General features: G+C 45.1%; 1 protein-coding gene across 1 annotated transcript in view; it reads left to right on the forward strand.

The window, feature by feature from the left end:
• Positions 1-25,807, forward strand: part of LOC112266744 (signal-induced proliferation-associated 1-like protein 3) — a 103,713-nt gene that overhangs the window by 32,054 nt on the left and 45,852 nt on the right. Inside the window, exon 2 of the mRNA XM_042296650.1 lies at positions 19,076-19,192. The gene's annotated coding sequence lies outside the window, so the exon portion shown is untranslated. The remainder of the gene's footprint in view (positions 1-19,075; positions 19,193-25,807) is intronic.

The following is a 25,807-nucleotide window of genomic DNA, read 5'->3' on the forward strand; positions in this document are numbered from 1 at the left end:
TTTGATAGCTAACAGAAAGGAAGAGGGAACATATCCAGAAGCAAGGCTTATAACGAAGCAGTAGTAGTCACTCAGCGGGAGGGAGGAGGGTGTGGTGGTGATGTGTTTTTAAAAATTTCCTCCAGCTGTGTCTGTCTGTGTCTGTGGTGGTCCGAAGAGAACCAGGTTAGAATCACTCGAGGAGAGGGAGGGGGTGACGGGCACGACACTCGCATCAAAGTGGTTCTGAAACTTTTTTGTTTGTTTGCGCTGTGACCCAGTTATAGCTTTAAAGTTGTTTCGTGACATACCAGTTGAGCAAACCCAAGTTTTCGTGACACAACAGAATATTTTCGGTAACCCAGAAAATGGCAACCCACCTAGTTTGCCGTGCATTGCACTTGTGCGGTGAGCCGAATGTTGTGCTGGTGGTTTTATCATCCTGGCCAGTAACCCTGTCTCTGCCAATGCAAAACGAGTCAAGTCCAGGTGGCGTGTGAAAAATGTTTCCCTGGTAGTGAAAAGTTCATTCAAAGGTACAACACGGCTCCCTCCTCTTCTATTTTCCTGGATTGATGTGTAGTGTGCTTTGATTGGCGAGTGGCGCAGCGGTCTAAGACACTGCAAGCGACGTCACTGCAGTACCTGGTTCGAATCCAGCCTGCATCACATCTGGCCGTGATTGGGAGTCCCATAGGGTCGGCGCATAATTAGCCCAGCGTCGTCCGGGTTTGGCCAGGGTAGGCCGTCATTGTAAATAAGAATGTGTTCTTTACTGACTTGCCTTGTTAAATAAGTCAAATAGCCTCAAGTCCAGTCTGATCTGCATTCCAGCCTCACTAGGCCAATGCTTCCCACATAAGTCCAGAGAAGTAGAGTAGAGCGGTTCACAGAGGAAGCCTCAAAATAATACATCATTTCACAAGCATCAGAAGAACAGTCGGGCATTATTATCACTATCTCCCGGGCCCCTACTGGCTGCCGGGCTTATCTAGGCCACATGACTGCTAGATGCAGCATAGCTCTCTATGGAGAACCCAAACCTTCCAGAGTACAGGCCGACCGACTGAAGGACGGACGGACTGACTGACTGGCAGACGGACTGACTGGGGAAAGCGATCCGGGACTGGGGGGTGTCCTATCGGGCTCACTCCTCAGGGAGCACGCGCAGTCCTCACAGGATCCCAACGGCCTCCACTCTCAATGGCGCCATTGAGGAGAGAGCGTGAGAAAATGAGGCAAGAGAAGGAGAGACTGTCTAAAACTGTGTCACAAGCCCTCTTTGTCTGGCTGTACTGTAACTCCCCCATCACACACACACACACACAAACACACTCTCTCTGCCCCTTGACCCTGTTGAAAATGTGGCTTTTTGTTGGTGTGTCAGTATGTGCTAGTTGGCGGGAAAAGAGAGCTCTGTCGGTTTTTCAACAAAACACCGGCAACAAAACCATGAATCTTGTCAATGCATTTTGGTTTTCAATTTAGTGGACTTTTTTTTTTTGAATATTCAACAGCTCTTTTCCAACTGTTTATTTTGTTTCTGTGAAAGAAAATCAATCCCTGATTTTGAAGAGTAAAACAACAAAGATGCGAGTGTCGTCCGAGTTCTGACTGCATGTATGGACCATTGACGTATTAATGTATTGACGTCTATGGGACAAATCATGTGCCCGTCTCACCACCCATATAGCAATAGTCAGCCACAATATGCCTCTTTCTCACTGGCCCCAAATCTTTATTCCAAAATCCCATCGGTGTTTCCAGAAAGCAGTGTTTGTTCTGTTTACTTCCTGGTTGCCAGATTCTGCTCTTTGCTCTAAAGTACTCCCCCCCTCTCTGTTCCACTGGTGGTGCTGTTTTTAATCGGTTTTAAATGTGCTGGAGGATGTGTTTCAGGGCGTTTTAATCAGTGATTGACCCCGCTGATCTGGTCCGTGCTGCTGGGAGGACAGCATGGCGTCGTTCCTACAGTCTGGCTCTGGGGCTGGACAAACGGCATGTTTCAAAATATCTCTTCTTTATTTTTCCAGGCTAATGGTTTGAAAGCTGAACGTCCCTTTTTTTTTTTTTTTATAAGGTCCAAATGAAACTTTAATTTGATTTTTTATAAACTGCACTTTTCACTTTTTCCTCTGGGTCCCTTGAGAAACAACACTGATGCCACTGGCGAGATGGACATCATGTTAGAAGGGGCCATGCCACGGGGGACAGCTGGCTGTGTGACTGTTCTATGTCATTGTATGTCTTCGTTGGGGTCTTTTCTCCTCTCCCTGCAGGACACCCTTTGCTCCTAAAGCCTCATCATCATTTAGCCTCATTAGCCTGTCGCTGGGGTGATATGGTTACAGGAAGAGCCTCGTAAAAGAACCCCCCCCCCCCAGACCTCCATTTCCTCCCACGTCCCTAATGCAAACGTGATGACCATACTCACCACTCAGTCAGAGCAGAGGGCAGTGTAACACTTGAAATGTCCCCCTCGAAGAATATTCCGCAGCCACTGCTCCTACTTGTGCGAGTGGAATACTGTTTGTCAATGTGTTGTAATTAGCCCATGAACTGGATCTGCGCTGTAGGATTCTCCTAGATACGTTTGTGGTTTGTTGACGGACTGTGAAGATTGTTTCCCAAAGCTAGGCCTGAGAGGGAAGATGGCACCTGCCGGAAAGGCGGATAAACCCCCACATTTTTTGCTGTGCGTTTTTCTTTTTTAAGGCCTAGTAGTCAGCTATGCGTGTTGGCTGAGAGTAGCCTCCATGTGCAGAGGGGCTAATCGGCGCGGCGCAGGACTATCCCCCCCTGTTCTCCCCTGGGACGCACGCCTCCATGTGAGCAGCAGCAGCTGTGGGGGTCTAACTCACCCCTCTGCTCCGTCATTACCAGACCCCCTCCCGTGGGGCGGTAGACGGGGAGGACCTCAGGCCAAGAGGGCCGGAGAAGCTTGACCATTTACTTCACAACCATTACTTGAGTAAGCCGTTTGGCCACTGTTATGTCTACCCAGCCGATCCTTATGCTCTCCCGACCTAGCCTAAACAATGGTTTGTCTTCATGACTGTGCAAAGACAGTTGTTATACATTCATGTTAATGGCGTCTGTTACAGTATGTGGTCCTTGTGGCAGGGGGAGGGGCTTCAGGAAAAGTGTAACCTTCCCTTCTACCCCTGGACAACCAGAATAAAGTATCACAGTTTTGCTGTGACAGCTTAGCTCACCCACTGTAATGTTGTTCCCCTGACTCTGTGTCTGTGTGTGTGTGTGTGTGCGCGCGTTCGTGTCACCTCACAGGAATGTGGGTCAGTCGGTCTGTCTGCTGGCTCCTCAAGCAGCATGTAGATGGTAATCAGCCCTGTGTGTTGACACCTTTACCTACCTGACGCCACTCGTTACACCTGTGTGGCCCAGGTAAATAGGCATGTGTTACTCTCGAAACCGTGTGTGTCTGTGTGTGTGTGTGTGTGTGTGTGTGTGTGTGTGTGTGTGTGTGTGTGTGTGTGTGTGTGTGTGTGTGTGTGTGTGTGTGTGTGTGTGTGACACAGAGTGGGATTTAGGCCCATCTCCTACTCCGCGTGTTAGCATAGCCGCGTTCTCTTTAAAAGCGTGTCTAGTATATGTGTGGAATTAGGGCTGGGAACCGCTAGGGTACTCGAGATACAATATCATGACACTTGGGTGCCAATACGATATGTATTGGGATCTTTCACTATTCTATATGTATTGCGATTAGATTCTGACGTTTTATTGCGACGTTCCAAACATATGGCTCATCAAATGTCTGCCGCAGAGGGACAAGGCATGAGAAAACGAGTTTTGATCGGTCATGGGAATTTAAAGTGTTGAAAACTAATTGGCTCCCTATTTTAAAAAGAAGGAGAACAAGCTACGAAGGGAAAATACTGTCATTTTGGTGTGCAGGTACAGCAAAGTAGCACAAAAATTATATTGTAATGTTGTCAGAACGAAACGATATGTCATCCAGAAAAAAAACCCTGATATGTAACTAAGGATTATTTTCCCCCAATCACTATGTGGAATGCTCAAAAATGCAGAATGTTTTTTTTGAAAGCATGCATGCTAGATTATATTAGGGAAACGGACACAGTAACAGATGTTGAATCCTGAGGAATGCCTATTTAAGGGTACGGTTACCATGACGTCTTTGATGAATGTAGTGCAATTTAAAACACGTTGTATTGCGTGTTTTGAAGCAGTAGGGCATGTGGTTGTTCATCTTTTCACGCCTGAGTTCCAAATATGTCTTAACGGTCGCCCGAGCGTGTGTTATTTGTTTTCATACACGTGATGTCAGAATGCACTCACTGTTCCAAAATGTGATTGTTACGCAACATGACAGTTAACACGCGCTGCCCTCCAACCAAGAAACGCTGCCTGCTAATTATCTATAGGCTGTGTTTCCACTTGTCAATTTCAAATTATTTTCTAACAAGTTTTATTTTCTAACAGTAGTTTGAATTGAGGTGTGTTCCGCCTCCTCGTTAATTCACATAGAAGTAGCCCATTTCACTGTTGCGGACAATTTATGTTTGAGGCTTTACTGAGCCAGACAAACTTCTCGCTTGAAGAAGAGCCCAAGTACTTCCCCAGTGTTTCCGCAGATCAAGTATGCAGACATTTGCGCAGTCTTGCACACACTTTTCCCACCTGGCACATTTTCTGGCTGGAGCTTGCATTGCATTCATTGTTGTTTTCCTTGCAAATAATATTGGACGTTTGCGTTCCTATCAAAGTAAGTGCCTTTATTTTCTGTATATCGTGTTGGCGTTTCTACTGTAGCTTACAGTATGTATATATGGAGCGTCATGTATTTACCGTTTTATTCATGTTTTCAAGTACTGGTGACAAATCATGCATTCCGATTATTGCATAGATTGAAATGGACACCTGTGATGTAAATGTACTTTTTTGAAGGTTGTACTGATTATGATGAGCTAATGCTAAGCTATTTGCCAGCAATGTGTGGCGCCATGTTTGTTGACATTATACAAAGAATTCTTGGTGTCACATAAAACGTCTGTCAGACCAAAGATGTTATAACAAAATGCGGTCAAGGAATGGTTCACTCGTTTTTTTAAATAAACCTCTGGAAGGGAATGAAGGGAAGTGAATGATGGTAGATGACACACCCCCTTCAACATCCGTACTACAAACAGACATAACTCATCTTGTAACCTCTTATCTTTTGTTGACGCGAAAAAACAAACATGGCGGCGCGCACAAATTACCCATCGTCGGATTGCTTTCGATTTTTCGAAGGTATTTTACTACATTTTTTTCAATCAATGGTGAGCTCACCCGTGATGTGATGAATTGTAAATAGTAGCTAATTGCTATTAGCTAATTAATATTGTGGTTTCTGTCAGCCGAGAATGATCTAAATATGACCGCTTGTGTTAAGTCAATATTTCCTCAGTTGGCGCTAGGACTAATGTAGCCTACATTTTATGGTTTGGATGATTGTGTTATGCTGTCACTACCTTTTTATTTACCCCTTTTTTCTCCACACTTTCGGGGTGTCCAATTGGTAGTTAGTCTTGTATCTTCGCTGCAACTCCCGCACGTACTTGGGAGAGGCGAAGGTCGAGAGCCGTGCGCCGTCCAAAACACAACCCAACCAAGCCACGCTGCTTTTTGACACAATGCCCACTTAACCCGGAAGCCAGCCGCACCAATGTGTCGGAGGAAACACCGTACACCTGGCGACCGGAGTTGCTAGTGGGCGATGGGACAAGGATATCCCTGCCGGCCAAACCCACCCCAGCCCCATGGGTCTCCCGGTCGCGGCCGGCAGCGACAGAGCCAGGACTCGAACCCAGAATCTCTAGTGGCACAGCTACTTAGACCACTGTGCCACTCGGGAGGCCCTTTGCTGTCGCTACTTCTGTGAATGTCTGAACACTGCATCCAAAAATAAACTGTTCACATTGAGGACTTAACGTTGTAAAGTTTCAGTGAAACTGCTGTGGCCAGCTCAAATGCTGACTGTTGCGTCAATCGAAACTGGACGTTCTAATCACACCGGTTTAAGTGTACACTGCAGGGACCACTGTAGAATGATCACACCCGTTTGTTGGTACGTGTCAAGCCTTCTCACACAGATATCGGGGAGGCTAGCTGGGAGAAGAGAGTCAAGGGACACAGCAGAAATATCGGAGAGCTAGAGGGAGAGATTCGAGGAATAGAGGAGAGATGTGAGAGATGGATGAAAAGAGAGCGGGAGAGATGGAGGGCCAGAGGATGACTCAGAGATCGGAGAGGAGGCGGGGTCAAGGACTGCTGGGCCTCTGTAGGAGCAGAAGCTCTGTGATGGTGCATCACTCTAAAAGCCTCAGTCAATCTCTCCTATCTGATTTACCACGGAGTCCTTGGTCTGTCAGGCTCTGCTCTCTCCTCGTGTTAAAATGCATTCTTTCTCTCTCCCTCACACACACTGAATTCCCCCCCTGTGCTCCCGTGCTTTCTCTCTGTCCATTACTTTCTTTTACAGGCTCTTCTCTGACTGCAGTCCTACTAGGCTCCTAACTTACTGCGTTCTTCTTTCTCGTTCCCTCTGGCTATTTTCATTTTTTCCCCGTCTTCTGTTATACTGACCTTCCCCTCTCTTCCACTCTTGTTTCCGCTGTTTCTCTGCCCTTTCTACACTGTCATCATTTTTCTGTTGGATCCTTTACCCTCTCTCTCTCTCTTATTCCCCACGCTCTCCCCTCTCTCCCCCTAGAGATTTGAACAGAGGTGATACTGATACCCGAGTACAAGTGGGAGGCTAACCACTTTTCCTCTACCGTGTGTGTCTGCGTGCATGCTTGTTAGATTCCTCTTCCCCTACCTGTAGTGACAAGAAAACATTTTGTGATTGACATATTGCGGAGTGGATGACAGGACATCTATTTATCGCTCAGGTTATGTGTTGTGAATGCTCACCGCCTCACGCCTACATCCTAACTCTTTCTGTGTGTCCAGGGTTGTCATGGAAACCGACAGCACCGCAATCCAGCGTGAGCGGAGTGTTGTATACATACATACAGTGAGGAGGGGGGTGTATTTGATCCCCAGCTGATTTTGTACGTTTGCCCACTGACAAAGAAATGATCCGTCTATAATTTTAATGGTAGGTTTATTTGAACAGTGAGAGACAGAATAACAACAACAAAAATCCTGAAAAAAACGCATGCCAAAAAATTTTTATAAAATGATTTGCATTTTAATGAGGGAAATAAGTATTTGACCCCCTCTGCAACACATGATTTAGTACTTGGTGGCAAAATCCTTTTTGGCAATCACAGAGGTCAGACTTTTCTTGTAGTTGGCCACCAGGTTTGCACACATTTCAGGAGGGATTTTGTCCCACTCCTCTTTGCAGATCTTCTCCAAGTCATTAAGGTTTCGAGGCTGACGTTTGACAACTCGAACCTTCAGCTCCCTAAACAGATTTTCTATGGGATTAAGGTCCGGAGACTGGCTAGGCCACTCCAGAACCTTAATGTGCCTCTTCTTGAGCCACTCCTTTGTTGTCTTGGCCGTGTGTTTTGGGTCATGCTGGAATACCCATCCACGACCCATTTTCAATGCCCTGGCTGAGGGAAGGAGGTCCTCACCCAAGATTTGACGGTACATGGCCCCGTCCACTGTCCCTTTGATGCGGTGAAGTTGTTCTGTCCCCTTAGCAGAAAAACACCCCCAAAGCATAATGTTTCCACCTCCATGTTTGACGGTGGGGATGGTGTTCTTGGGGTCATAGGCAGCATTCCTCCTCCTCCAAACACGGCGAGTTGAGTTGATGCCAGAGAGATCCATTTTGGTCTCATTGGACCACAACACTTTCACCCAGTTGTATTCTGAGTCATTCAGATGTTCATTGGCAAACTTCAGACGGGCATGTATATGTGCTTTCTTGAGCAGGGGTTAGGGTTAGGGCGCTGCAGGATTTCAGTCCTTCACGGCGTAGTGTGTTACCAATTGTTTTCTTGGTGACTATCGTCTCAGCTGCCTTGAGATCATTGACAAGATCCTCCCGTGTAGTTCTGGCCTGATTCCTCACCGTTCTCATGATCATTGCAACTCCACAAGGTGAGATCTTGCATGGAGCCCCAGGCCGAGGGAGATTGACAGTTCTTTTGTTTCTTCCAGTTGCGAATAATCGAACCAACTGTTGTCACCTTCTAACCAAGCTGCTTGGCGATGGTCTTGTAGCCCATTCCATCCTTGTGTAGGTCTACAATCTTGTCCCTGACATCCTTGGAGAGCTCTTTGGTCTTGGCCATGGTGGAAAGTTTGGAATGTGATTGATTGATTGCTTCTGTGGACAGGTGTCTTTTATACAGGTAACAAGCTGAGATTAGGAGCACTCCCTTTTAAGAGTGTGCTCCTAATCTCAGCTCGTTACCTGTATAAAAGACACCTGGGAGCCAGAAATCTTTCTGATTGAGAGGGGGTCAACTACAAATTTATAACATTTTTGACATGCGTTTTTCTGGATTTTTGTTGATGTTATTCTGTCTCTCACTGTTCAAATAAACCTACCATTAAAATTATAAACTGATCATTTCTTTGTCAGTGGGCAAACGTACAAAATCAGCAGGGGATCAAATACTTTCCCCCCTCACTGCACATACATACATACATACATACATACATACATACATACATACATACATACATACATACATACATACATACATACATACATACATACATACATACATACATACATACATACATACATACATACATACAACACAGCATTCCCCAACCTAACCCACCCTGAGATGCTCAAGGGAGATGGTGGTGGTGCCCCTTACCACAGATCTAGGATCAGATTGATTAACCCCCCCCCAACTACATTTCCAACCTTAAAGTGGGTAAGGGCTTCCATCTACTCCTTGAAATTCAGCTATTACCTTTCACCCACTTTTCATGTGATTAATCCGGTACTTCTCACAGCAGTAGCCCCCACCATACTGTAGACAGCACAGCGCCACGAGTCACACACTGGAGAGACATCCAGCAGAGGTAGGAGTTCTCTCATGCAGGTCTGATCAATCCTCCTATTTCCATTCAAATAGAGTTGGGGGGAGGTAGAGTAGAGGGAATAGGAGGAAGAAAAGGATGAAAGCGTGGCAATCCCACCTCCCTGTGTTTTAGTATGAATGGGGCTGCCCTCCCCTCTCTGCAGGGGGTCCCTCCCTGCCTGTAGTACACTTTCGGGCTTAATAGTGAAGGTTGCTCGATGATGGTGCTATTAGAGAAAGAAACACAATTTCTTTTAACACGCCTAGCACGGTCTCTCTCTAGCTGATAAAGGTTTGATGCAGGGCAGTGTTCCTTATCGCCGGTTCTGTAGAGGGATATGCATTTGCTTTGAACCAACTCCTTTATAACTGACCACCTTTGTCATGGTTGACTTTTTGATGCATTCCTTAATGGTGTTGGGAACATAGAAATATAATCTAGATTATATTTCTATGGTTGGGAATCAGGGAAATGAGTGGTGGTTGTGCAGAAATGAGGGATGGGCATTTGAAATGATTGCACTTAGAACAATGCATTTCAATGCATCCCCCCTCTCAGCTTGAGAGTGGGGGAGGGGACGAGAGAGGAGCAGGGGCCTTGTGTGTGTGTGTGTGTGACAGTCTGTGTGTGGCACGGTGAGTGAGAAAGTAGGCAAACTGACTCGTGCTAGTTAGACAAACTTGTTGCTGGAGTCGGATATCTATCATACCATCTGGCGGTGCAGGTCTTGACTGCATCAAGTCGTTGTGAAGAAGTTAGCTAGCTACAGTAGCTAGCTAGCTAGTCAGAGTAGCAAGGCTAATCAAGGCTATTTTGCTGCGATCCCTGTCCTTGTCTACAACTCCATTCATATGAATGAAACTGTCGACCTGTTGGTTGATCATTGTAGCCTACTCCTTATTTTGACAATTTTCCTCCGTAATTTTAATTAATTCCATTTAGCATTGGTAAGAAATCTCCCACTTCACTTGCTACACACACAACCTCGGTAGTGTAGCTTTGATTGACCGACAATAACAAGCTACACACGTGTTAAACGTGTGTAGCTTGTTAGCTCCCTAAAGGAATGGCCATCACATTGGGAATGGCCATCACAAGGCCCTGACCTCAATCCCATAGAAGATTTGTGGACAGAATTGAAAATGCTTGTGCGAGCAAGGAGGCCTACAAACCTGATTCAGTTACACCAGCTGTCAGGAGGAATGGGCCCAAATTCACAAATTCAAGACAGGGAATTTTTACTAGGATTAAATGTCAAGAATTGTGAAAAACTGAGTTTAAATGTAGTTGGTTAAGGTGTATGTAAACTTCTGACTTGAACTGTATCTACAACAGGAGTGTAGCCTACCTGGCTGGCATGAAAATGAACCACGGGAAAAGCGTCCTCCCTTCGATATTTAAGTGCATAGATAATGTATTTTTGCCGCTGTTCTGAGACCGGTGCATGATAATGGTTCATTCTAAATCAAAATTCACTTCACACATTATTTAGTATATGTAAAGACAGCAAGAATAGTCTGATGGGTGACAATATTAGCCTATCACTTGTGAATGATGTATTACCACTTGTGCAGTAAGGCAAGAAACAGCTTGCCTTTTTTTTTTGCTACCTTTTTCAAATCATAGTCATGTAGCCAAGCCCGTAGACCTATTTGTTTCGATAGGGTTTGTATCACAAGTAAAGCGGCCAAATAACTTCTTAGAATTAGAGCCTAACTCGCATAGGTAGGCTGTGTGTGAGTTTAACGTTTGGGAGAAGATCAATTTTCTCCATAAACATGCACATTTTTATAATAAAGCGTTTACGTGCCTGATCGCGTTTGTCGTCCCTTTTGAGAACCGCGCAAATGCAATCGAAAATCACATCAAACACATCACCCAAACAGCCTATCATACTTTTAACTCGCCTCACTGTGATCAATCTGAGGAAAGAAGTTCAACAGCGGGTTTAAACAGTGTAAAAGAAATGGCCAGAGCTTTCTAAGGTGATTATTAAATCAAAACGCCGATATGCATCTTAGAGTTTATGCATATGCATGGGCTTATGAGCCCAAGCCCCCCCAAAGGAATGAATAAAAATTATGCTTGTTCCATTATACAATACATAGCCTACCGCATATTACGCATGGCAGAAAAACATAAAACAAAACTGATTTAAGATGTCTTTGATACATAATTGGTCTAGCCTTTGAGTGTGGACTGTTATTGTGCATACTGGATGGACTGGTTACCTTATGCTATGCTCCAAAATGTACATCCATGAGCCTGGGAGAGAACGTATAGCCCTAGGCATTGCTGTTGGTTCATTGATTTATGCAGAGCGGCTTAGTTAGCCTACAAAATAATTAATTTGATTTTGAATAGTCTAGTAATAAGGAATTTGTTATATTTTCATAATTAATTGGGGGACACATTACCTTTAGCTATACCACACGGGACCGGGAGTATTTTGCGTGACAGTAACCGGCGGACAAAATTTCATGACCGCCACAGCCCAAGTAATGTGCCAGAGGAATCAGATTTTGTGGTTGCGGAATCTAATGGAAACCAGGGAGATGAAGAAGTAGATTTTTTTGGGTGGTGCGGGAGGCAAAGTGAACTAATAACGTTTTTGGTGACATTCAGCTTTAAAATCAGCATATTTTGCTTAATGGTTTGCATATTATTACAAACAAAAGCACTTAGGGGAGTGGGTTTCAGCTGTGAGCTAGCGAGGAAAGTTAGCCTACAATTAAAAATGGAAGCTACAGGTATAGTCTTGCATTGTAAAAGGGTTCTATCGTGTATGGACATTTGTTTTGCAAATAGTAAGTAATGAACAGTTTCAACATTTCTTAATTCCGTGTTGCGTTATTCAAGTGTGTTAACTTCTGTGCAGCATGAGTGGGGAGCTAACGAGGCAGCTCAGACAGCTCTAACATTGAATAAGTGGAGCAGGAAATTGCTATAAAGGGACTGCACTGAGTAGATGTAATCCTCTCAATCACGCGAATGTAACAAAAATGATAGTATCGAGCAGGTTTTTGTTTTGAAAATGTACAGAAGTTTTGGTATACCGTGCAACACTAATGTAGGGGCGGCAGGTAGCCTGGTGGGTAGGAGCGTTGGGCCTATTGTCCTAAAGGTTGCTGGATCGAATCCTCGAGCTGACAAGGTTGAAATCTGTCATTCTGCCCCTGAGCAAGGCAGTTTAACCCACTGTTCCCTGGGCGCCGATGACTTGGATGTCGATTATGACAGCCCCCCGCACCTCTCTGATTCAGAGGGGCTGGGTTAAATGCTGAAGACACATTTCAGTTGAATGCATTCAGTTGTACAATTGACTAGGTATCCCCCTTTCCTTAATGTGTAGGCTACCGGAGCTTCTTTTTGGGGTGCACTCATAAAAGCTGTTTTTATTCAAATGTTGAATGTGGTGGTCTATCCTTCTGGACTTATGTGGCAAAGCCTTTTCATTGTTAAATTAGGTCTGGGTTTTTTTCTCTAAAAATGAATCCTCTCTCAAGAAATCAAAACACTTAGCGTACGTTCGGATTTTCAAATCGTTCCCATCCCGAGCTGCAATGAATTTGAATAACCGTTCCCATCCCGAGCTGCAATGAATTTGAATAACCGTTCCCATCCCGAGCTGCAATGAATTTGAATAACCGTTCCCATCCCGAGCTGAAATGAATTTGAATAACCGTTCCCATCCCGAGCTGAAATGAATTTGAATAACCGTTCCCATCCCGAGCTGAAATGAATTTGAATAACCGTTCCCATCCCGAGCTGAAATGAATTCATATAATACAATGGTAGTGGTATCACACAGCTAAAAAAGTCTACCCATTCTAACAGGGTAAAGAACTGCGTACATTGTACAGGCCACGTCAGCCAGGGTATGATTACACCAACACTTCGATGTGTCTTACAGGGCTTTCACACTAAATTGGTTTGGAGTGTTTCTCTCTCTCTCTCTCTCTGCCCCCCCCCCACCCAACTTGGGCACGTTTACCCCCCTTAGTTCCGTTCGTTTGGACTGGTGTCCACTCGAGAGCGCACTAAACATGGTTCGTTCAAAAAGGGTGGTCTCGGCCCGATTCCATTCGTACCGTGGTTAGGTTCACTGCTGGTGAGAACACAGTCCAGGCCAAACACCGGGAAAAACTGATGCGTGCATTTTATGAAATGTACTGTACTGTACTGTACTGTAATGTGATATTATCATGCAGAATCTCGATTATTATTAATATTATTGATTAGGGAAGATGGGGGCTATATGCCGGGTTATAAGCTACTGAATATAGCTACTACTGTGCCGTTTTTATCGAAAGTAATATGACGTTTGGGATACACGTGCTATGCTTCTTGATAATCAGAGGGATTTAATGTGAGCATTGTCCCCCCGATAAACAAATGACTTGCATTAGAGGGGGGGGGGGGTACAATAACAAATAATGGAACTCCGATTCGAACTACAGCTCAGAACTGTGTGAAAACGCCCTTACAGTTGCATTGACAAACCCATTAGATGACTGGAACGGCTCCTCTTCAAACTGGTTGGAATATGGAACGACTTAAGTAGCACTTTAGTAGCACTTGCACGCACACACGGCAAACTTTCTGAAATATTAATGCAGCCGGAGTTTGGAGTAATCCATTTCAATCGCAACACAATGTGTATGACAGGCGGGCAGGAGGAAGCCCGCTCGTTGCTTCTCTCCTCTGTGGTTCACCATGGAGCAGAGCGCCGCTGGATCAACCACTAATGGTATGTAAAAAAGTAGGATTTTGCATGTCCTCTTTAAAAACGCGCCTGGTTTCTAATTCGGGCCGGCCCAGTCACACTGTTCAGCGTGCTGAGAGAGATTTTTAATTACCCTGCTCTGCCGTGGGAGATGATGATGATGATGATGATGATTACTACTGAGCTCTCCCTAGCTCTAACATGCAGGGACATAACTGACCGTGCTCACTGAGCCTACTGTACAGCCGTATACAGCAAGGCACACATGTTCATATTACACAGTACACACACAGGCAGGTGGAAACACGCTCATTCGCACACACACACACACTCTTGGAAGCATAGCTGGAACCAAGAAGCCCAGTCGTCATACTCATAAGTCAAGAACATGCACTCGATTTCCTGATAGATCCAGCTCTATATACACACACACACACACACACTCGCTCTCCCTCTGCACTGGGCATGACTTTCTTTTCTCTTTTGTTTGATGGTCATTCTGTCTGGCAGGCACTGCAACCACAGAGAAGGACTCCAGTACTAAATATACAGCTGATGTCCTATTTATAAAACAAAATGCACACATACAAGGCTAAATGGAGTGTCTTCATTTCTTTGTGTTTATTATAATGGAATGTAGGCTAGGCTATTAGCCTACATGCCTGTAAGCCCCGTGGCCTAGGTGTTGCGTTTATACATTTCAACCCTAATAGGCTTTACCAGTAACCCTACTCCATGGGCTGAACTGTTAGCCACGGCTGGAAAGTTTTCACTCTTCATTTGATTTTGATTTTGGAAGTTGGGGGAGGTCTAAACTGTAAATCCATGCTGACTCTGCAGGCTATATTCAGGACTGGCCCTTGGCTCTGGATACTATACTCTCCAGTAGTTTAGTCGATACACACACACACTCATGGCACGCGCGCACACACACACACACACACACACACACACACACACACACACACACACACAATGTCTCTCCCCACCCCCACACACTCATTTACTAAGAGATTGTAGTGCTGTGCGTCGTGGAGTAAGTGGACCTGAATTGATCAGTATTGATTGGCACTGTATTGTCAGACGGTAATGGACCTCCCCCTCAGGACATTTTAGCAGTGTCTGACCCTCCCCTCCATCTCAGCCCAATCAACCTCACTAGAGTTGGGCGATATTACAATAGTATCGTATAGCCATCACGATGTGACAGACGATGGTTTAGCCTATTTGAACTTGACTGGAGCCGCGCAGCAATGAAGGGAGTGGTACAGCACACAAGCAACATCCATTTGCCTATTCCTATTTGCTATATAGCCTATTTGTTTCAATAAATATGTTAAAGAAAGCAAGGGAGGAATGTAGGCCAGACAGTTAAGCCGGGACTATACCCAGAATCGCGATACACGTAAGTATCGTGGAAAGGAAACAAAACACAACGTGGATTTAGTTTCTTTAGGAAAACAGCCCTAATGTTGGAAACAAACATTCATTATGTTGTCATCCAGAGTCACATTCATGCATTTCCAAAGCTATAGCACACACTATTTTACACACAGCGGGTTTTTAAGGGGTTTTAACGAGTTACGTCTGCTTTGTGTGTTCATTTTTGAAAAAATATCGCAATAATGGGTATCGACCCGACCCGACTAGACCGAGCGGAGAATTCCAACAAAGCCGTGCAAAATGTCCATTCTCTTTCGGAAGACCTGTAGCCTTCACATAAAGCTTGTTGTTTTTGTCAGCCAATCAGAGCGACACTGCAGTCAAAGAAGCTACATGTGTAGCAAGTGAAGTGAGAGATCACTAATACACTGCAAGATTAACAAAAAAACATGACAGGATTATACTAGGACTTAATGGAGGGTAAATTCATTTGAAGTAAATCGCTTTTTGACAGCATCCTTTTTGATTTGAACAAAACTTTCCATACATACCCATGGAAGAAGTGGCCAGGAAGGTATTTATTTGGACCTGAATACCAAAACATTGAAGAGATAAAGGTGCTCTAAGTTGACCCGTTTTGCATACTCCACCACACCATGAGACATCCATGCCTTCATCACTGGGGACATATGTTTTGTTCATTTTTGTTTTAAACCTTTTTTTAATGTCAATTATCAAGATTCGGACCCCTTGACTTTTCCCACATTTTGTTATGTTACATTCTTATTCTAAAATGGATTTAAAAAAAAAACAATTCTCATCAATCTACACAATACCCCATAATGACAAAAGCAAAAACAGGTGTTTAGAAATGTTTGCAAATGTATTAAAAATAAAAACAGATACCTTACCCTTTGCTATGAGACTCAAAATTGAGCTCAGGTGCATCCTGTTTCCATTGATCATCCTTGATGTTTCTACAACTTGATTGGAGTACACCTGTGGTAAATTCAATTGATTGGACATGATTTGGAAAGACACACACCTGTCTGTATAAGGTCCCACAGTTGGCAGTGCATGTCAGAGCAAAAACAAAGTCATGAGGTTGAAGGAATTGTCTGTAGAGCTCCGAGACAGAGTTGTGTCTGGGGAAGGGTACAAAAAATGTCTGCAGCATTGAAGGTCCCGAACAACACCATGGCCTCCATCATTCTTAAATGGATGACGTTTGGAACCACCAAGACTCTTCCTAGAGCTGGCTACCCGGGACAAACTGAGCAATCAGGGGAGAAGGGGCTTTGTCAGGAAGGTGACCAAGAACCCGATAGTCACTCTGACAGAGCTCCAGAGTTCCTCTATGGAGATGGGAGAACCTTCCAGAAGGACAACCATCTCTGCAGCACTCCACCAATCAGGCCTTTATGGTAGAGTGGCCCGACAAAAGCCACTCCTCAGTAAAAGTCACATGACAGCACTCTTGGAGTTTTCCAATAGGCCCCTAAAGGACTCTGACCATGAGAAACTAGATTCTCTGGTCTGATGAAACGACCCTAAGCACACAGCCAAGACAATGCAGTCGTGTCTTTGGGACAGGTGTGCCAAGCTTGTAGCGTCATACCCAAGCAGAATCCAGGCTGTAATCGCTGCCAAAGTTGCTTCAACAAAGTACTGAGTAAAGGCTCTGAATACTTATGTAAATGTGATATTTCTGTTTTATTTTTTATACATTTGCAGAAAGTTTTAAAAACCTGTTTTTGTTTTGTCATTATGGGGTATTGTGTATATTGAGGGGAAAAAATGATTTAATCAATTTTAGATTAAGTGCCAACATACTGAAGTTGCCTCTGCCAGGAAGGATATTAGAAAATATTTGCCTCCCAAGTAGGTTCTGCCCATTTAAACAACATCTTTTGTCATGATTTGTCCAGTTGTGAATGTGATTTCACTCTATAGCCTAATGGTGGTTATAGTAGGGTTTTGTTTTCCCGCCCAATTATATTTTTTAAAGGGGTTGGCCAGTAGTGGCGATACCATTTGTATATCACAGCGTTTTATGAGTACATAATCACGATAGGACAAAAGTTGACATCGCCCAACCGTATACCTCACCCGCTCACCCCGTCCTCCCCCTGCCCTCCCCCATATTTGATCACCCCACCCTCTTGCATACCCTTTCACATCACTCACTCCGGTTCTGAGCAACCCAACACCATTTTTTAAATGTATTACTGAGCCTACATCAACCCCGTTCCTCATCCCACTACACTGTAGCCGACCCTCGGCTTGCCCCCAGTCCTACAACCTCCACCGACACACACCGACCTCCCACGCACTGGCACTAGCACCCTGAGTGCAGTCGTCCCCTGGCTCACCCTGCCGCCGTCGTTTTGTTCAGGAGAACATTCCGGTGCACAGGAAGAGGAAATCGGGAAGTACGGAGAGGCAGGGCATTGGCACGGTGGGGGGAGGTCAAGGATACAGAGTCATCAAGGACGAGGTTGGACGTATATATGGACGTATAGAGACATGGGAAGAAAGGGGGGGGAAAGATAGAAAAAAAACTGAGGGAGAGAGAGGAATAAAGGTGTCTGCATGCTTCCCTGCCAAAACAGTTCGGAAGAGTTTGTGCATATATTATAGGTACACTTTGTGACAGTTTTGTTCATTTTTCGACTTTAGTAGGTTTTTTTTCTCTACTGTTCGGGCACACCATTTATTTTCTCTCTCGACAAGCCAAAGTCGGAGTCTACGCGTAGGGATTCTTCAATGAAGTCTTTGTCATTCAACGAGAGGGACGACTTGTTTTCATGCCCATTTCTTGAGTTGAGAAACACTGCACCAAACAGCTTAGTTAGATGTAAAATTGCGTGACTAAATGGACACAGTAGTATTGCTGCTTTTTTTCCTCGTTTTCCAAGCGAAGGTCTTTAAGGGAATACACAGACACATTTGTTCAGGTTCGGCCTAGCTGAGTTCGGCTAGGTGTCAGCCGAACTGAAGCATGTTGATGCCTTAAGAGGGAGAAAGAAAGAGAGATGGGTGGGGGGGGGGCAGAAAGAGGGAGAGATGCCAGAGGATGCTGCCGGATTCATCTGTTCAATAAAAGTTTTGTTTTACTTCAGTATAACGTCTGACATGTATAGTGTCGTAGCCACATGAAAAGAGGTAAATGAACAGAGGCTTTATGTCTGAGCTGTTTTATCCGTGGAGGATCAGAAGATCTTAATTGTTTGCTCGATTTTGGGTGCTAACATATGAATGTTGTAGAGATAACTGGTGAGTTTGTGTATTTAGGAGACTATGGTGTGTGCCACTGAGTGATTGGATGTAGGCCTCGTGTGTGTGTGTGTGTGTGTGTGTGTGTGTGTGTGTGTGTGTGTGTGTGTGTGTGTGTGTGTGTGTGTGTGTGTGTGTGTGTGTGTGTGTGTGTGTGTGTGTGTGTGTGTGTGTGTGTGTGTGTGTGTGTGTGTGTGTTTGTTTGTAAGACACAGACAGAGCCCCTGGCATCCACGTCTCCTCATCACACAATAGACTCACTGCTGGACTGATGAGCCTGGAACTGACAGCAGACACACACACACTCCTCACTCACTCACTCACTCACACACTCACACACTGTACCCACTCACACACTGTACCCACTCAACTCCTCACACAGAGCTCAGTCAGCCTACTTGGAATGTTATTACCGGTTAACAAATAAACATTATGAATCTGCTAAAGTAAAGTAGAAAAATTAATGTTTTGCGGTGTGTTTCTCTCTTTTGGCCTAGATCTTCCCAATTGTGTTAGTGTAGTTTTCCTCTGGCTACCTGGAGGCTTTGTTCGTGCTCTCTGACGTTTCACTCAAAATGTCACCCGTTTAAAGTTTTAAACAACTGGTAGTTGTCTCTTCGGTTCCCTAATAGCAGAGAACAGTGGTTCTAACTTCTTACCTTGTAAGAACCTCTTGTGTTCCAGGCAGCAGAGCTGTGACCCACTTCCCCCGTCCCCGCCTCACTGATCCCCTGATGCCCTGTGAGTCAACACACACGCGGACCACGCCCGATTCACCTGCACAGCTGACGCCAGGAGGAGGTAGGCTAAATGAGTAACAACAAATGTGTGTGTGCACGTATGTGTTAGTAACACTGTTCTTTTACAGCAGCAGGGCAATACGTGGTTGGCTGTAAAAGGGAAGGAAGTCACAGAAAGTGTGTTGCAGGATTTGTGTCCCCATCTACAGATTTATACTGCCTTCAGATGACAGCTAGAAAGACCTGGTTCAATACTCAGTGAAACTCCCCACCTCCCACCAGTAGAGTTTGGGGTTTCATTTGCATAGTCGACATGGGACTGTTTTTGATTTGTTCGGTCCTGCTTCTGTCTATGCATCTGTTTATTGTAGCCTGAATGTTGACAACGTTTTTAACGTGGTTTTACTCTTATCGAGAGATTGAATGTGGTCGCAAGTGTGTATGCTCGCACACAAACCCATTAGGGATACTGGAAGTCTTCTGTGTGGACCAGCCTTAACCTTGGGGCATCACCTGATCCTCTGTTATGTGACAGCCGTCCTGTGTGTTTTCAATGTTAACAGTCAGGGGGAGGTTAAGGGGTGTGTTTTGACGTCTGTGGCTGAGTCTTAGGCCCTATTCCCGCTGCGAGAGATGCGGCGTGGCGAAAATAGATTTCTACTTTTCAGTTCGCATCACATCCTTGCTTTGCCTTTCGTTGTGGCTGGCAAAGCGTCGTTCTTGGTCCGCAGATCAAATTGACCCTAAATATCACAGTAGCCACTAGCCAGTAAGCACAATTTATTTAACAATATTAGATACTTTTCTTCTGAAATACATTACACTATTGAATAATTACAACCAAACCAGATCACACTCTTGAATAATGCAACAATTGACAAGTGTGGTTTATTTTCTCATCCGTACGTATTCAATTAGCTAAAAAAAACACAGCTAACTCCTGTTAGCTAGTTATCTAACAAACAACATTCTTCATGATCAAGTAACGTCAGCATATAATGACCGTCTAACCCTCCCGTACTAACAAAAGTACATTCACGTTATCATACAGCGTCATTCATATTATAATATAGGCTACACAGCTAGGCAACGTTATCTAGCGAACTAGTTAGCTAGCCAAACAAAATAATTTCTGCATCCTCTTCACATCAACGTGCTGTCTGTTAGCCGAAGGCTGACATTTAGCTGAACCATAGCTAGGACAGGAGCTCTTAGGCTTACACTAGCGTATTAGCGCTACCTTAGAACAAACCAGGTAAAAGCAAATTGCGTCTGACAACATTGAACATTTCAGAGTGTAACCAGCTGTTTCTACAATGTCAGGTAAAAAATAGAGGATATTTTTTGTAAAACGTTTTAAACAGGAAATCTTTTTTTCCCTCCTGATTTTTACCGCTGCCTCTATCTCTTACTCATATGAAATAGATCTACACTTAACCATATAGTCCTGGTTTTACTGCACTGGTAATATTCACTTAAATGCACTTCGTCCAATAGGGCTGTGAATTGCTAGGGATATCACGATACTTAGGTGTCGATACGACTTGTATTGCGGCTCTATATGTATTGCAATTCGACATTGTGATTTTTTTTATTGAGATTCCACGGTCCAAACATATTGCTCACCGTATGTCTGCTGCAGAGGGACAAGCGAGAGCCATGAGAAAACGAGTTTTGAGCAGTCATGGGAAAAAAAATGATATGTTGTATATTTCAAAATAATATCATGATATGTAGCTATTGACCCCCCCAACACTAACGAACGAGGCAAGTCATGTTCCTATTCAGTCCGAAAGTCGAGTACTGTGTCTGAATCCACTGTAGTTCTACTAAGCTACACCACAGACTTTTAGAGGAAGTAATGCAGTTGACTGCTATTAGCGTTCCCTCTTTCTGAGTCTGAGAATTCCCCCTGTTCTCTAAAGTGGCTGTCTACCCCAGGGGAAAGGCCCAGTGCTAGATTGCACCACAGCAGTAGATTAAAGTGGTAGTAAATTGAAGTCGATGCAAAGGTCTCGGTGAAATTATGATGGATGCTTTATTTGCATAGCTGATTGGGGTTAAAAGTACCACTGCTCAGCATGACGACCTCGGGACACGCTTTAGAAATGAGCTGTAACAGTCAGTCTCTTTTTAAACCTGAACCAATGAGGGCTCATCTCATCCAGTCAGGGGGGAGATATGTGTAAATCTTACTACCTCCCAATGTTATCAATGTAAAGATTTGTGTAAGCCTATGTCATGGCAGAGACAACAAGGCGATCTTCAACGTATCTCCCCCCGGCAACAACTCCTCAAACTTCCACTGCCCTTCACCCTACTTCAGAACACAGGCAACCAAGTGGAGGAGGGGAAGATTGTAGGTCGCCCCTCATTCCCCGCCCCCATGCACCCTTCTCCTATGTGTGTGTGTGTGTGTGCGCACAATGCAAATGCGCACGTGTCTCTGTGTGTGTGTATCACTCCCTGCCAATGCTTCTCCCCCAGGCTAGCGTTCTGCCTGTATGACGGAGTAGACCACAGCAGTGACAGTAGAGGTTATCAGGGACAGAGTGCAAAACAATGTCACAGGAAATCAATGGAGACCATCACGGCCGTGCCAGGAGAGGCAGCACAAGAGACCCTGATCCTGACAAGACCTGTCACTGCCAGGTTCAGTAGGGAAGCCCAGCAGACCTGGAGGACACACTAAGACAGGGGTGAAAAAACAGGGCTGCAGTGTGTGTGCCAGCTTTTCCAAGCCGTCACTTTATCTCAAACACTGCAGCCCTCCGGGACCAGAGTCAGGCTAAGTTGGTCAAGTCTTATCACACAACAGTCCCGGGAAAAACCACAGATAGGCCTTTTATCGTGTTCATGTGGCACCGGGGTTTGGTTAGGGTCAGAGCTGTGGTCAGGTTGCAAGGGGACGCCAGTGGGTTGAGATCAGGTAGCCGGAGAGACGGGTCATCCTGGACTAGCTTGAGACAGACTCACCACAGGGAACCCTTCAACGACCAGAGGATAACCGAGCTGAACTTTCTGCATCGCTACACATTCACAACCCACTGTAGCGACAGTAAGGGTCCTAGTCATCTCCACCACTCACTAATCATCTATTCATTCATTATCAGGTCACAGTTTTCACTCGTTACAACAATTCTGTCTCCTAATAAGGATTACGGACGCTAACATTCTGGCAAACTGAACAGACATCAAGGGTCTCGTGTCATTTCCTCCCGTCACTCTCGATCAGTTTGCAAAGTACTGTTTGGCTACATATGTTTCAGCACTTTATTCTCGTCTTCATGTATATTCCACCCCGACCCTGGGGGTTGTGTATGAAGACCACACAGCCCAGTCACTGTTGTAGTCGATCTATACCAGCGCTGGTATTAGTAAAGCATCTCAGAGTAGGAATACTGATCTCGGATCAGGTCCCCCTGTCTACATAATCTGAATGCTGATTGGCTGACAGCCGTGGTATATCAGCTGGGTATGACAACACATTTTTCTTGCACTGCTCCAATTGCGTTGGCAACCAGTTTGTAATAGCAGTGAGGCACATCGGGGGTTTGTGGAATATGGCCAATGTACCATGGCTAAGGACTGTGTCCAGGCACTCCGTGTTGCATTGTGCGTAAGAACAACCATTAGCCGCGGTATATTGGCCATACACCCCCCGGGCCTTATTGCCTAATTCTGTCACCATTCTATGCGTAGGCTACCTCTTTATCTCAAATGCATTATTATCCTGCGTGGCCATCTGTTCCACAAGTGACTTTTTCCTTGACCTTGGTCACTTGGCTTTGTCACGATACAGTAACCGTCTCTCTCCGTCTGGAGCATGTGTACAATAATTCCGCTGGTAAGCTGTAGCTCTCTCGTTGCTCTCTCTGTGATTATGGTGAGCGACTAGTGTAATTACCAGCTCCAGTATGTGTTTTGCGTTGTGTGGGCCAAGGGTGCACAGGCACTCCGAGCGGGAGGCGGTGGTGGGGGGGGGGGGTGTGTGTGGGGGGTGGGGGGTGTGGGGGGAGCAGCAGCATCTTCAGAGACCTCACTAATTGCTATGGGAGTAATTAAAAGGCATTACATTCCTGCGTTACGTCTTCTGTAGTTTGGGCCAGAGCTGTGTCTGCCTGGGGGTGGCTCAAAGCCCTTCATGTTCCTGTGGCTCCTGTTTCCTATGGCACTGGCCATTTTCTGCCCCCCTACTTATAACTCTATTTAGTTATTTTCGTTGTTTGGGGCTAAAGCTCATCCCTTTCACCTATGTGGGTCATCCTCTGTGCCTTGGGTTGCGATGGGTCTGTCTGGAGGAGTTTCCTTCCAGCTTTTATTTTGGGCCGGGCGAGCCCATCTCTTTCAGTTTGGCAAAGGCTCCGTGAACCGTGGAGGCTAGCGACGGTGTCAAACAACGTAACATTTCACATTTGAGTTGAATTAGAAACGTATCAGTGCACTGCATAACAAGATGTGTGTGTCAAACACGTCCTGTTTCGTTGTGTGGCTGTGTTTTTAGTCTGTGTCTGTCCGCCCTCCCAGCTTGTGAGTCTGTCGGGCCTTTGGCACGGTGTTGTGGGACACCCAGAGACATGACAGAAGTTCCACTCTCTCCTGACCTGCGTTCAGCTGAATAAAAGGGCCCTTTCTCCGGCTGTTGCAGCCCGGGACCTATCTGGGATTGGGACTGATAGCGTATCAAAGCCAACATGCCAGATGAGGGAAGGTTTTTGTTCCGGAGCAGCAGGATCAGAGCAGGACCCTTAGGAAAGGGGCCTTTTTGAATATCCTGTCCTTCTCCAAAAGACACAATGCATTTGTGTGGTTAACTGGTGCTCAACTGACTGGGGGGGTTTTGTTCACTGCAAATGAGTTTTGTTCATGGTATGTGTGTAATGCTGTCATATGCCAAAAGTGAATCACAAGAGGATTGTGCAGAACGTACACAAGTTTCATTCACTCTCTGCCTTGTGAGATGTAACACTCAATATAATTCAAATTCAGCTGAGTAGAATAATGAATAGAAGCTTGTGTGGGAATGATTACGATCCTCACAAAACATTATTCCCCCCCCCCCTCGTACCAGTAGCTAACATCCGTTAAACAATGTCAGGCTGAGAAATTGCCTGGATCATAAGCTTACTGGAGACAGATGTTGGGAGGGAATGAGAACAAGGATTGGCGGATCATAAAGCCCGAATGGAGAGATGCAGAAACACAGGGATGAAGCAAAAGGAAACCGATAGGGATGGAGCGACGAAGGAGAGGAGGGAGTGTGAGCGGAGGGGAGACTGAATAAAATGGCGATAGATGAGCCGAGGTATAAGGGACACAGAGAGAGAAACATTAGAGAATTTTGAGCAGAGAAGACCCTGAATAAAGCAGAGGTAGATTAGGAGTCTAGGGAGGCTTTTTATAGCGCCGGGGCGGTGGTGAAGCCTGATTCTTTGTGACTGCCATATTAAGGCGAGTCATTTTGGTTCAGTGAACACGTTTCTGCTCTCTTCCTCCTCGCAGTCTCTCGACTCCGTCACTTTCTCCCCTTTCAGTCCCCCCTAGCGTTTTGCTGTTCTGTCGCTTTTACATTCTCTACCCCCTTCTCGGTATTCTATTCACCCTTCCCTTCCTTAGCTGAGTATGAAGTAGCTTAGTTGCATGCATCCTCGTTTTGTTTTTTTCTGAAAATGCCATGGTAAGGGAGGGTGAGAATGTACAGCAGGATGGGTGGAGTAGGGTCGGGCGATATTACCATAGTGTCTGGTATCGAAGATGATTGTCAGCCATCGTCAATGGTGGCGACAGTGTGATGTGACAGGCTATGTATAGCCCATTTCAACTTGACTGTAGCCCATTTCAACTTGACTGTAGCCCATTTCAACTTGACTGTAGCCCATTTCAACTTGACTGTAGCCCATTTCAACATTCCGTTGTTATGCCTGCACAACCTATTTAAAAAAATATGCTATAAACAATTTATAGAATGCAAGATAATAATGTAGACTGATATTTTCATCAAAGCAGCGCAAAATGTCCAGTCAGAAAATGTTAGTTTTTTTTTTTTTGTAATCGGATGATCTGGGCAATATAGCTGATGCTTATTTTTTGTTGTTGTGTGTGGACACTACGGTGTCTTAATTATTTTAAAAGCCTACTTTTGTATTTTCTCTCCATTTGATGTGAATATCACCTGTTTTTTTTCCCGGCCACGCTACTGCGTGATCAAACTATGAATTTATCTAACGGAGTTGTCAGAACGTTTTGAAGTTATTGATTAACCTAACCACTGCATGGCAACTGCACCATCCTCGATCGCACGGCGCCACAGGGGATGTTGCAAACAGCCCGGTACATCACTAGAGCCGAGCTCCGCTGCCATCCAGGCCCTCTATATCAGACGGTGTGAAAGGAAGGCCCGGAAAATTGTTAGACTCCAGCCATAGACTGTTCTCTCTGCTTCCGCATGGCAAGCGGTACCGGAGCATCAAGTCTGACACAAATGGGCTCCTGAACAGCTTCTATCCCTAAGCCATAAGACTCCTAATTAGCTAACAAAATGGCTACACAGACTTTCAGCATTGACCCTTCTATTTTATTATCTCTATTCACACACACACACACACACACACGTGCATTCATACTGACTCTACCCACACTATGCTTCTCACGATGCCAACAAACGATATGATACCAG

Source organism: Oncorhynchus tshawytscha, linkage group LG14 (assembly GCF_018296145.1).
Source record: "Oncorhynchus tshawytscha isolate Ot180627B linkage group LG14, Otsh_v2.0, whole genome shotgun sequence".
NCBI classification, from domain to species: Eukaryota; Metazoa; Chordata; class Actinopteri; order Salmoniformes; family Salmonidae; genus Oncorhynchus; species Oncorhynchus tshawytscha.